Raw genomic sequence first — 11410 nt, forward strand, 5'->3', positions numbered from 1 at the left:
ACAATCCCACCAAATAGAGACAGGAGACAGCCACCTCCTTCCTACAGCTGGAGAGGGGAAGGGTCCTCTCGGGCCTTTCTAACTGCATGAAAACCAAACTGTGAGCTGTACTGACCCGGGCCTCACCCATGTTGCAGGCATGTACAACACAGGTGCCCAGTGCTATCATCAGGCAGAACTATGAATGTGCTTTCCATCGTTTTCATACAATGATTCCAGAACCGTTATCCACACAGTTCCACTTCTCACACATACGACGTACTTCACGGATTACACAGCATGTTCACCATGCCCCTCATCTGCTCCTCCCAGTATCCTTGTGTGATCCCTTGAGTATGTTTTCTCATCTCCATTTCTTAAGAAATGGAGTTTCTGAGGTTATGAAATCAAAACTTTCCCAAGAACATCCAGCTAGTGTTAGAACCAGGATATGAGGGCTTCTGATTCTAGAACCGGTATTTGTGCCACTATTCCACATGGGCCCCTCCAGGGATTTCTGGCTGATCTGAAAATGCAGACAGCAAATCCGTCTCTCTACAGTCCTGGGGTTCCCTATAGACAAGAAGTCAAACTTCTAACAGAAAGCTTATACTTATTTGGAAGGCTACCTGGGATATTTCTTTTAAGTTAGTTTGTTCCTGTTTTGGAAAGATTATTCCAATGACAATGTGGGGCATGAAGTGTAGAAAGGATTCCATGATGAGGCAGAGAAACAATTCGGTGGCTCTTACAATGGTTCAAATGAGGCATGAGGTGCAACCAGAAAGGACAGAGGGAAAATGCATTGGAAAGAAATGCAAAATGAAGTCCACTCAGACCCAGGATGGAAACAAGGGGAGTAAACACAATAGTGGTTTCTAGTTTGAAAGACTGATGAACAAGGATGTCATTAACTACTGCAGAGTGGTATCTGGGGCCTGGGTGCACCAGTTTGTTTAACCATTCACCTGCTGAGCAGTCTCCAGGTTGTTTTCAGTTTCTAGCCTTTATAAATAATGCTGCTATGAACAGATACATATAGGCTTTTGTGTGAACATAAGTCTTCATTTCTCTGGGATAACTGCCCATGAATGTGAGTGCTGCATCCTATGGCAATTGCACATTGAGTTTTTTAAGAAACTGTCAAGCTGTTTTCCAGGATGTCTGTACCGTCTTCCATTCCCACCAGCCAAGTGTGAGTGATCCCGTTTCCCTGCGTCCTCACCAGCATTGGTCTTGTTACTACTTTTTATTTTAGGCATTCTGATAGGTGTATAGTGACGTGGCTTTAGTGTGCATTTTTCTGATTGCTCATGATGAACAGCTTTTCATGTGCTTATATGTTATCTGAAATGTCTCTTCAGGTCTTTTATTCATTTTCAAAATAGATGATTCAGTTTCACTGCTGAATTTTGATACTTCTTTATATATTATAGATATGAGTCCTTTATCAGACATGTGGTTTGCGAATAGTTTCTCCCAGTCTCTAGCTCCTCTTTTCATCTTTATTTTGCATTTTACATTTTAGTCCATGATCCATTTTGAGTTAATTTTTGTACTAGGTATGAGGTTTAGAGCAGAGTTCAGGTTTTTTTCCTATGAATAATCAGGTAGCCAGTAACTTTTTTTAAGAGACAAGGTCTCACTCTGTCACCCAGGCTGGAATGCAATGACAAGATCAGAGCTCACTGCAGCCTTGACTCCTGGGCTCAAGTTATCCTCCCGCCTCAGCCTCCTGGAGTAGCTGGCACCACAGGCAGGTGCCACCATGACCAGTTAATTTTTTTAGTTTTTGTAGAGACAGGGTCTTGTGCCATGTTACCCAGGCTGGTGTGGAACTCCTAGGCTCAAGTCATCATCCCACTTATATGGGGCCAGGCACTGGCACATGCCTGTAATCACAGCACTTTGGGAGGATGAAGCAGGAGAATCACTTGAATCCAGGAATCCCAGACCAGCCTGAGAAACAGAGGGAGGCCCTGTCTCTGCAAAAAATTTTAAACATTAGCTGGGCACGGTGTTGTACACCTGTGGTCCCAGCTACTTGGGAGGCTGAGGTGGGAGGATCTCTCGAGCCTATGAGGCTGAGGCTGCAGTGAGCCATGATCGCACCACTACACTCCAGCCTGGAAGAAAGTGAGACCCTGTCTCAAAACAAAAAAAAAGGAAAAAGAAAAGCTAGAGCATCACCCATATTAAAGACAGGTATTGCCTTTTTGATAATTTAATTACAGTTATATAATGGACATGTAAAATATCCAGTTTGAAAGTTTGAAAAATACATAACTTTAAGTATTCTTACCTTAAAATTCTGATTCCTACCTAAGATATCGCATACAGTTTACATAAGTATCACAATGCCGGGACAACAACTAAAAATGTGTACGAGGGAGAAAACTGAGCATGTATGCCTATTAATTAAGGTATATTTCCCCCTTATTACATAAAAAGGTCATCACGGCAAATCCCTGTGACTGTATCTAAAGCAAGCCTACAGTTTTACTTCTCTGTATTATAAAATGCAAGGCTAAAATTCAAATACTACACATTTCCTGAAGCCAAGCGTAGTTTACTTAAAATAAATGCCTAGGGTCTATATAAAAAATATGAAAAAGCTAGCTACTTCATAGCCATTCCAATCTAAGTTCAGTTTTTTCTTTTTTAATTGACACATAATTGTGTACTGTACATATGTATGTAGTACACATGGTGATGTTATAATACATGTATTGTAGGTGATCAGCATAATTAGCATATCCACCATCTCAAATATTTATCATTTCTTTGTGTTGGTAACGTTCAATACCCTTCCTCCAGTTATCTGGAACTATATATATAAATATATATATTTTTTTGAGACAAAGTCTTCCTCTGTTGCCCAGGCTACAGGGCAGTGGTGTGATCTCAGCTCACTGCAACATCTGCTTCCCAGGTTCAAGCTATTCTCCTGCCTCGGCCTCCCTGGTAGCTGGGATTACACAGGCACTCACCACTATGCCCGGCTAATTTTTGTATTTTTAGTAGAGACGGGGTTTCACCACATTGGCCAGGCTAGTCTCAAAATCCTGACCTCAGGTGATCCACCCACCTCAGCCTCCCAAAGTGCTAGGATTACAGGCATGAGCCACCACTCCCAGTCTGAAACTATATATTCTTGTTAACTATAGTCATCCTATGTTATAGAACACTAGAACTTATTCCTATCCAGCTATAATTTTGTATCCTTTAACAAATTTCTCCCTATCTCCCTCTTCCCACACCCTTCTCACCCTCTAGGATCCTCTACTTTCAACTTCCATGAGATCCACTCTTTTTTGCCTTCCACATAAGAGAACATGTGCTGTGTAACTATCTGTCTCTGGCTTATTTCATAATATCTTCCAGTTCCATCCACATTGCTGAGAATAACAGGACTTCATCCTGTGTTATGGCTGAATAGTATGCTACTGTGTATGAAGACCACATTTTCTCTATCCATCATTTGCTGTTGGACACCGACGCTGATTCCATATCTTGGCTATGGTGAAGAGTGCTGTAGGAAACGGAGGTGTGGATGCCCCTCTGACACTGATTTCCTTTTCTTTGGGTATCTACACTGTAGTGGGACTGCTGGATCACACTGTAATTTCATTTGCAGTTTTCTGAGGAACCTCCATACTGTTTGCCATAGTGGGTGCCTTAGCTTACTCTTACTCTTTCTCTTTTTTCTCTTCGAGACAGAGTCTCACTGTTGCCCAGGCTGGAGTATAGTGGTGTAATCTCGGCTTGCTCACTGTAGCATCTGCCTCCCGGGTTCCAGTGGTTCTCATGCCTCAGCCTCCTGAGTAGCTGGGATTACGGGCACCCGCCCCTGCACCTGGAAAATTTTTGTATTTTTTAGTAGAGATGGGGTTTCACCACGTTGGCCAGGCTGGTCTTGAACTCCTGGCCTCAAGTGACCCACCCACCTCAGCCGCCCAACAGTGCTGGGATTACAGGTGTGATCCACCGCTCCCAGCTAATTTTTATGTTTTTAGTAGATACGGGGTTTCACCATGTTGGCCAGGCTGGTTTCAAACTCCTGACCTCAGGTGATCTGCCCACCTCGGCCTCCCAAAGTGCTGGGATGTCAGCGTGTGCCCCACGCCCAGCCAGCTCCTCTAGTTTACACCCCCCTACAGTGTGTAAGAGCTTCCTTGTCTCCATATCCTCGCCAGCACTTGTTATTTTTTGTCTTTTTGGTAATACTCATCCTGACAGGTGAGATGATACCTCACTGTGGTTTTGATTTGCATTTCTCTGATTAAAAGTGATACTAAGCATTTTTCTCACATATTTTTTGGCCATTTGTATGTCTTCTTTAAAGAAATGTCTGTTCTGTTGGGTGTGGTGACACAAACCTGTAAGCCCAGCACTCAGAACGCTAAGGCAGGAGGACAGCTTGAGCCTAGACCAGCCTAGGCAGCATAGCGAAATCCTAGCTCAAAAAAAAAAAAAAAAAAAAAAAAAAAAAAAAAAAAAAAAAAAGAAGAAGAAGAAGAAAAAAGAAATAGCTTTGTCTGTTCAGCTTTTTGACCTCCAAAAATTAAGAGCGCATGTTGGAATCTGACGACCTGCCTGATTCAGAGACAATCTGTGTTTGGTTCTACTCTGCCACTTCCTATGTGACTTTGGGAAGTTCCCTTAGCCACTTTGAGCTCAATTTCCTCAACATTAACCAGGACTAAGTGCCACCTGCCTCTGCTGGTTAACGCTGAGGACTGAAAGGAGAACCTCCACAACGCCATTTGACAATGCCGCCTGGCGGAAGCCCCTCAATGCGGGGCTGGTAGGATCATCTGAACCTAAGTACAACTTTCTTTCCCACTTTCCCAGGCTCATTCTGCATACGATTAGCAAGGAATAGCGAATAAAGGAAACCAAAATACTTGCTTAATTTTTTATAAGAAATTTTTAAAAAGTGGGGGTGGTAGAAAAATAGGAGGGAGACGAGGGGAAGAAAAAGCAGCCGGTCACAAGTTCTAGTCCAGGGCTCATCCCCGGCCTCCTCACTCAGGCAATCACCAGTCCCCACCTCCTGGGGAGGGGTACTTTCTCGGCGGGCTTCACCCACGTGGAAGGCACTGCCACAGGTGTTCAGAAACCAGGAGCACCTTGAAATGGGCAATGTGCTTTGGGTAGGAGACCTACAATTTCCCCAAAGAAACCACGGCACAAAAGTGACCCACATAGGAGGTAACCAACGGCTGTAAATACTTGGTGGCAAAAACTGATGCGATACTTTCTGTACAGGAGACACACACCCAAATAAAACTTGCAAAAATAGCAGAGAAAAAAATACAGCAGACATCCAGTGCCATTCTGTTACAGAAATATTTATATCCCAAAGCCAAGGACCTCTCTGGAACACTGCCTTTATTTCCATGTTTCATGGAAGATGTTTGAGTGCACTCACGCGTGTCTCAACAAACTTCCACTCCCTGCTCTAAACTCTGTGGCTCCTTAGCAAAACCCAAAAACAAGTATCCGTTTTCCTTCCAAATGGGAAATTTCCTGACCTAGCAAAACCAGCATCAAATCCACTTATTATGAGATAGCTGATTACAGGCGAAGCCCCCTAGTCCCAGGATGACTCCTCTACTGCAGGAGCAGGAAGGATGGCCATAGCACTGGCCTTCCAGACCACATCTCCAGGCAGTTCGAAACCATTGCTGCTCAGGTGAGCCATGATAAAAATCGAAACCAAGTATCTCTGAACAGTGTACATGTCAAGAACCAGACCTCGGACCGGACTCAGCAGAAATGGATGTTGCAAGGTTTGTTCAGAGACCTCCTTTCCATGCCCCCTTTCCCTGGGACTCCCAAAGTGCTGGGATTACAGGTGTGAGCCACCACACCCGGCCTGGTTTCTCTTCTTCTAAGGGCACTAATCCTGTCAGACCAGGGCCCACGCTCATGACCTCATCTAACCCTAATCACCTCCCAAAGGTCCTACCCCCTAATACCATCACACAGGCAGTTAGAGCTCCAGTACAAGAATCTGGGGGAGACATAAACATTCAGTTTATAACAATGTCTTTTCAATCCTGTTGAAAAAAACAACCAAATGAGTAGGCGACAAAGTACCTTATATGTAAACAAGTCAAGACTTTTCATATTTCTGCTAACACATTTAGGTCAATTTAAAATGTCTGATAACAAGAGTCAGAAGCAGAGATAAATGAAAGTTAGTTACTCTGCATTTTAGGCCCACATTGAACTGTCTTCCAATGACATTGTGGCACAAAGAACACTGCTTTCTATTCCTGGTTTTGCCACCAAAAAAGCTGGAACATATCCCTGTATTTCCGTTTATCTCTAAAATCACTTGGTTGACTTAGCAGACCTCCAAGGTCCCTTCCATTCACAAATTCCACAAATAACTTCCTACCAACAGAGGCTACACAAATAAACTACACTGACGAAGGGGAAAGGTAACACTAGCAAACAATGAGATACACACAAGGTAAGACGTATAGAGAACTGGATCAACCACAAACTGGTGGACGATGAGCTGGCGGTGCATAAAAACACGTTCCCTAACGATGGACAGAGAGGCAATGGCGCCGAGGTAGTATTGTTGAAGATTTCCTCTTTTAAATCTTCAAGATAAATGGTCCCATTGTTTATATTCATTCTGATTCAATGTGAATGTGAAAACTTCCTCCAGGGGACACAGACATCTAAAATCTTCCCAATGTATCCAATTTGTCACTTGATATTTTTACTGACAAGAAAAATGAGGGACTGAATATACAAACAGACCATGCCTGATCATATGTAGAAAGACAGAACTCAGATCACAACCTGTAGCTGCCCACCCAGGAAACCAATCCCCTATCTACAGTCAACAGCCAGGAGGCCAGGCAGGCTAGCACATCAGACAGAAAGCCAGACTGCTCTCTCTCCACAACCCAGAAACTAAACCACAACTCTGTCCCAGGTGACCAGGACTTGACTCAAAACTGACAGCCACCCTAATTTTGGCCCAGTGTTTCCAGTTAGGATCATTCAGAGAAAGCCAAATATGCCCCTACCCAATCACACAGGACACCCCACCTCTGCACAGCCGCCTCCGGCCCCCACAACAGCCTCCACTGGGAGCTGTTCTTTCCATCCTGAAGCTTCCTCACTCCTCATCCGCCACTCACTTGCATGTCAGTCTCTGCCACACGCAAGTGACGGTGCCGACTCTCTTGCCACAGCAGCTCTGAGAAAGTCGCCTCTGCCTGTCTCATGTGGGCGGCTTTCCTTCATTTTCCCCAAAGAATAAGTCTTAAATGAGGGGCTTCTCTATATGGTCAAGCTATACAATTCAGAAGCCCAGCATGCCAGATTCCAAGCCTGGAAAGACCATACACCCCTCAGGTCCTCTTTCCACAAAACACAGCTTCCTGGAGTTCTTCAGTCACTCCCACCAACCAGGGAAGGAACCACGAGTTATGGAAAGATCAAGGGCCTTGAAGTCAAACTTCTGAGTTCATCCAGTACTTCATCTTTCAACTTAAGAAATTACATGGCCTTGGCCAGGCGTGGTGGTTCGCATCTGTAATCCCAGCACTTGGGGAGGCTGAGTCGGGTGGATCACCCAAAGTTGCGAGTTCAAGGCCAGCGTAACCAACATGGAAAAACCCCATCCCTACTAAAGATACAAAATCAGCCTGGTATGGTGGCGCATGTCTGTCATCCCAGCTACTCGGGAGACTGAGGCAGGAGAATCACCTGAACCTGGGAAGCAGAGGTTGTGGTGAGCCGAGATCGCACCATTGCACTCCAGCCTGGGCAAGAAGAGCAAAACTATCTCAAAAACAAAACGAAACAAAACAAATGATGTGACCTGGAACAATTTTCTTAACTTCTCTAAGCCTCTATCTTCATCTTCAATAACATAATTTTACCTCCAAGATTGCATTAAATGGAATCCCACATGTAAACCAGCTGACAAATATCAGGGGCCCAACAGCTGTGCGCTGCTACTGCCGCCCCACTTTACCCCAAGAGAGAAGCGGAAGATGTCCAGAAAAAGCCTGCTGATCCCTACACCTCAGCATCCTGTGTTCACACAAGGCGCAGTGACATCCAGACTTACCGGGGTCACCCAAATACAAGACATGGTTTGATTTTTCAACTTAGGTACACATGGCTTCTAACGTTCACCATATATGATCCATAATTTAGAAGAGATTTTCCTACACTACCCTGTGGTTCTATTTTAGGAGACTTAGATGTGCCATAATAGCTCGCTCTCTTAAGCCCTCTTCAGTGTCAAAAACAAAACTTTAATCTGTAACACAGTTATCAGCAGTGAAAGTGGAAAATGTACCTACGAGTCAAAATGATCCTCTGCCCCGCCCCACCCTACAAAAAGCTGTTCAGGAGGATTTGGGCTGCTTATGAGAATGCTGTCTGTATTCCCAGGGACAGACAAACGCCTACCCTGGTTAGAGGCTGCGCTGCTCAGCCTCCAGGGTAGAAAGCTCCCCACGCCCTCTACCCAAGGAGAAGAGAAGCAAATGGGGTGGCCAGGCTCCAGGATGTGGACTGTTTAGTGTGGTTTCTGCAGTCCAGGTCACCGCCATGGGTGAAGCTCTTCCTTCCTTCTTTTCCACCCAAGTGGCCAAGGTCCTACGGCTGCTGTAGGGCCTCTTCCCTGTGAGTCAGCCCAGGCATTCCCCTTCCCCTTCCTTCTGTTTTTTTTGAGACGAAGTCTCCCTCTGTCACCCAAGCTGGAGTGCAGTGGCATAATCTTAGCTCACTGCCACCTCTGCATCCCGGGTTCAAGCAATTCTCTTGCCTCAGCCTCCCAAGTACCTGGGATTACAGGCACCCGCCAAAACGCCCAGCTAATTTTCATATTTTCAGTAGAGACATAGTTTCAACTTGTTGGCCAGGCTGCTGTCGAACTCCCGACCTCAGGTGATCCACCTGTCTCGGCCTCCCAAAGTGCTGGGATTACAGGCATGAGCCACTGCGTCTGGCCGAGTCAGCCCAGCCATCCTGACTTTTTGTTCTGGTAAAATTACTGTCTTCCACGTCTACCTTCCAAGTAGCTAAATCAGAGATCTGGCCCTTGGGGCAGGCTTGAAGAATCCCCGTTTTTGGTCCTCAAGAGGTCCTACCAGGGTCTGGGACAATCCCAAGACTTGTGTTCTTAAAGAGGAAAGAAACCTCACATACACGGCTCTCGCAGAGCTCAGGCAGAGCTCAGGCAAGGCTTGGGAGGCGGCCCTAAGGTTTGGGTGTGCCATCTATGATAACAGCTAAGAGATCTGAAGCCAGCTGTCTGGGTTCAAACCTCAATTCCAACAGCACCGGCTGTGTGATGTTAGACGACGTCCCCAGCCTCTCTGTGGTTCAGTTTCCTCACTGTAAAACGGCCACAATAAGAGAGCTGCTCTAAAAATTAAGTCAGTTCGTGCATATAAGGTATTCAGAATAATGCTTGGTACATGGGGGACTTCAATAGACACGTACTGAACAAAGTAACTTAGTAATTACTAAATATACTCATGCAGGCCAGGCGCGGTGGCTCATGCCTGTTATTCCAAAACTTTGGGAGGCTGAGGCGAGAGGGTCACTTGAGCCCAGGAGTTTGAGACTAGCATGGGCAACAGAGAAATATTCCATCTCTAAAACTGTGTGTAACATACATGTCTATATACACTCAAATGTTCACAGTGTATTTATAGTATACAAAATAGCTGGAAAACAGACTTAACTATTCACAATGGTTACTTCTAGAGAAGGGGGAATGCAAATTTCAGCTTTTTACCCCACACATATATTCTTGTATCATCTGAAATATTTAAGCAAATTGTATGTAGAAATTTGCTCCGAAACACATAGCAGAACAATGTAGTTTTCACCCAAAAATCTTCAAATCATGATGGAATTGTCCTGTGAAAGTAAAGTTAGAGAGGTGAAAAGTCTCTCTCCAGCCTAAAAGCTCTTTCATATGACCTATATTACACAAACCAATGCAGACACCCCAATCCTTTCCCCACTGTCTTAAGAATTTTTCAGTGAACTGCATTCCCCTTTACAAACTAGATGATAGTTAGAGTTACCAGGCAAGAACGTGGATCCAGTTCTGCTTTTTCAAAGGCCAATGTTTCTCACATAATGGTAATGCATTCTTCAACCGGTCAACTGCCCCCAACACCTGAGCTCTCTGTTATACACAACTCAAGAAGGCCTGGGAGAAAACAGGTGCAAATTTCACTTAGTAACAACACATCCCGCCTGATTCCTCTGCTGGGCTAGTTCTCAAGTCATCGTTTTCTAAGCTTTCATTCGGCTCTACCACACGTACCTAGGCTGGGTAAAACACTTGACCAGGTTTTTTTTTCCCCGAGAAAAAAAACACTGGGTAAAACACTTGACCAGGTTTTTTTTTCACTCGGTCGCCCACGCTGGAGTGCAGTGACGTCATCTCGGCTCAGAAGCCAGCACCCGGGTCCATGCAGCCCCCTCCGCGGCAGACGCGGGGAGCCGGGGAGCAGTGGGGACCGGCCCCTACCGGCAGGGCGACCGGGACCCCCGCGCGGGCCCACGTGGTATCGTAGCAGGGGCGAAGCCCCCGGTGCCACCCGAGGCCGAGACAAAGCCCAGGCGCAAGGACCCCGGATCCCGATCTCGGACCCTGCGGAGCCCAGCTCGGAGCCGCCACGCCCGGGGCAGAGACCCCCGCCCGGTCCAGAGACCTCGTTACCCGTTTTCACCTCAGACCGCCGCCTCCGAGTGCTCGCTCCTCGCCGCGGCGCCTGGGCCGACTGGAGCGCAGCTGAGCAGCCGACAGAGCCGCGGCAGGCTCAACAATGGAGTGCCGGGGCGGGGCCGCTGCCGCGGGTTCAGCCCGTGTTCCACGCTCAGGATCCGGCTCGGATCAAGGAGCTGCAGCTGGCGCGAGGCTGCGGCCGGAACACACACTATGCTGGGGCACAGGGCCCCGCCTGCCGCCCGCCGCACCGCCTCCAGCGGAGCCTGGCGCCCAGGGCCCGCCCCCCGGCCAATGCGGAGCGAGCCGCGCGGAGAGGGCGGGGCCTAGGGGAACAAATGGAGGCTGGGCGGGGCGGCGCTGGGATTGGGCGTACAGGGTTCCGCGGGAGGACCGGACCCAAGAGCTGGCCGGATCCTGGCCTCCTAGAAGCCCCAGCTCAACGTCCACCTGCAGTCTGGTCTACAGGACGCGCTCATCTCAAGCCCAGAACTCAGGCTTTTAGGGCAGAGAGCGAGAGACAGGCTTGCTTTACAAAAAGGGAAACTGAGGTCCAAGGAATAGGATTGCCTGCTGCCTGAAGTCACGTAGTCCCATTCACTCGTTCACTTTGTGATTCAGCAAACATTTGGAAGCACGTATGGTGGGCTTTAGGAGTGAAGTAGGGCCGGGCGCGGTGGCTCGCGCCTGTAATCC

At 46.9% G+C, this 11410-nt stretch overlaps 1 protein-coding gene across 1 annotated transcript in view; it reads right to left on the minus strand.

The window, feature by feature from the left end:
- LOC141408716 (SH3 domain and tetratricopeptide repeat-containing protein 1-like) overlaps positions 1-10927 on the minus strand; it is a 28654-nt gene extending 17727 nt beyond the window's left edge. The window contains exon 1 of the mRNA XM_074018091.1: positions 10719-10927. The gene's annotated coding sequence lies outside the window, so the exon portion shown is untranslated. The remainder of the gene's footprint in view (positions 1-10718) is intronic.
- Positions 10928-11410: the final 483 nt, after the last annotated feature.

This window comes from Macaca fascicularis, chromosome 15, assembly GCF_037993035.2.
Source record: "Macaca fascicularis isolate 582-1 chromosome 15, T2T-MFA8v1.1".
Lineage (NCBI taxonomy): Eukaryota > Metazoa > Chordata > Mammalia > Primates > Cercopithecidae > Macaca > Macaca fascicularis.